Source organism: Hemicordylus capensis, chromosome 11 (genome assembly GCF_027244095.1).
Source record: "Hemicordylus capensis ecotype Gifberg chromosome 11, rHemCap1.1.pri, whole genome shotgun sequence".
Taxonomy (NCBI): Eukaryota; Metazoa; Chordata; class Lepidosauria; order Squamata; family Cordylidae; genus Hemicordylus; species Hemicordylus capensis.
In genome coordinates, this window is record NC_069667.1 from 12,945,613 (window position 1) to 12,947,825 (window position 2,213).

General features: G+C 42.4%; 1 non-coding gene across 1 annotated transcript; it reads right to left on the minus strand.

Annotated features, from left to right (window-relative positions):
* Window positions 1-1,830: 1,830 nt before the first annotated feature.
* Window positions 1,831-1,902, minus strand: TRNAS-UGA (transfer RNA serine (anticodon UGA)). The gene has a single exon. It is a non-coding gene; the product is annotated as a tRNA-Ser (tRNA).
* Window positions 1,903-2,213: the final 311 nt, after the last annotated feature.

A 2,213-nucleotide genomic window follows, 5' to 3' on the forward strand; every position in this document is an offset into this window, starting at 1 on the left:
TGCCAACTGAGCAAAGAGGCACCTTTCAAAGTGGTGATTCTCTTATATTTAGCAGGGGGAGAGCAACTGGCCCTATCCATCCCCAGCACAGCATACCTCCAGTGCTGTGGCTGGTATTCTGTCTTATGTGTCTTTTTAGAGGGTGAGCCTTTTGGGGCAGGGAATCATCTATCTATCTATCTATCTATCTATCTATCTATCTATCTATCTATCTATCTATCTATCTAAATTCTCTTCCCCAAACCTTTTCCCCTCTTTTCTATCCCCCCCGGGGGGGTAGTGCACTTCCAACTTGCTACTGTGACTCCCCATAATAAAGAGAGACGCTCTGGTGAAATGAATGCCAATTATCCGCTTGCCTAAGCTGAAAATGCACCAGGTATTGTATATGTCACAGGTGAGTGTGTGTTTATCAGAGGATGGGGAGAAACAAATGGTCACCATTACAAAGGTGCATAATTTGACAATTATGCCGATTTATTTTGCTGACACCTCCTGCAAACAGTTATTAGAAAAGCCAAATATGACTGGATTATATATTTCGGCACCCGTGCTGTATACAAACAGTGCCATGAAATGAAGGGGAGGGCGGGTGTGGGGGGGTGCTGTGTGGTCCCTTGCAATAAAGAGAACAGTAGCAAACTATTAATGCTCTTTTGAAAGGAGTAGTTTTAACAAAGTAAGCAAGAATCATTTTCTTTGGTTGAGTGTTGATTCCCCAGCGTGCTCTCAGTAAGTAATTAGAATGGCCCAGTGAATGTCAGCATCGCCTTGTTTATTCTCATTATTTTATCATTTTAAAAACCCTCTAGGTGATGAGACATGCAGTATAGAACATAATTACCATTATTAGCATACTAATTGGACACCAAAATAGGCCAACTACAAGGTAGCCAACTGAATAATTTCACATTAATCAAACACCAGAGTGAATAAGCCCATTGTTGAATTGACAGCGCCCATAATTGGCAATTTTTTTTTTTCCCCGGCGAAAAAATATCAGAATTTCCCCCGGAATGGTGGCAGAGATGCTGTGTAATTTAGTCATTTCCCCCGTGTTCCCATCTTTACATTGCTACACCTAGTTCAAGTTCAAGGAAACATCACGATAAGAATGCGAACTCTATTAGCAAGTGGACTTAAGTATATAAAGAGCTGGCGGTTAACAACAGATCCACATGATAAGCACACAAAAGAGCTACCAATTTAGAAACTTGTTGCTTTCAGCATTCCATTTAGCCATAAATGCACGGAAAGACTCATAATAACACAGGAAAGTGGGGTGTGGGGAAGGGGGACTCTGCTTTATCTTACATTGTAATTCACTATCTTAGACAATTACATTAGAGAATTGTAAGCTTTATTAAAATAATAATAATAATAGTGAGGTCTAGATGATTCATATGTGTCTATTTTTCACGCTAGCAATGGCTGAGCCCATTCTGATGTTGCATTTTTTGTACGCCAAGATAAGAACAATGACACTAGCCATCTGTACCGTTCCTTGTGGGATCCAAAGTAAATAGAAACATAGGCAGCTGCCATTGGTCCCTTCAGCTCAGTATTGTTTCCACTCACAGGAAGCAGCACTCCAGGGTTTCAGGTGATAGTCTTTCCTAGCCATACCATGCCGGAGATTGAGCCTGGGACCTTCTGCATGCAAAGAGGTGATGAGCTGTGCAAAGAGGTGCTGAGCTCTAATCCCAAGCAAAGTGGTAGGGCCATATGAAGCTGAGTCAGATCATTGGTCCATCTAGCTCAGTATTGTATGCTCTGATTGGCTGCGACCCTCCAAGGTTTCAGGCAGGAGTCTTTCTCAACCGTACCTAGAGATGCTACTGGGGATTGAACCCGGGACCTTCTGCATTCAAAGCAGATGCTCTGCCACTGAGCTATGGCATCATCTTCTTATAAAATGGCATAGGCATGGGGGATGAGTAAGGAGGGTGTCAGTTGTAGAATCCAGAGGAAAGAGTTGTGATATGCAAGGTATGCAAGGACAAGGTGGTGGAATAGAATCAGGAATATTAATAGTTTAATGAAATTGAGATTCTGTACAGAGAGAAGCAAGTACATACTGCTTTTCAAGGCTCTTGCTGCTGGCTGCTTGTTAGCCCCACCTCTACTCCAGGACTGGAATACAAGTAACTTAAGCCCCATTCAAAAGCTGGTCTTGATCCAGGAATGGATCAACCAAAAACACCACATCAGTC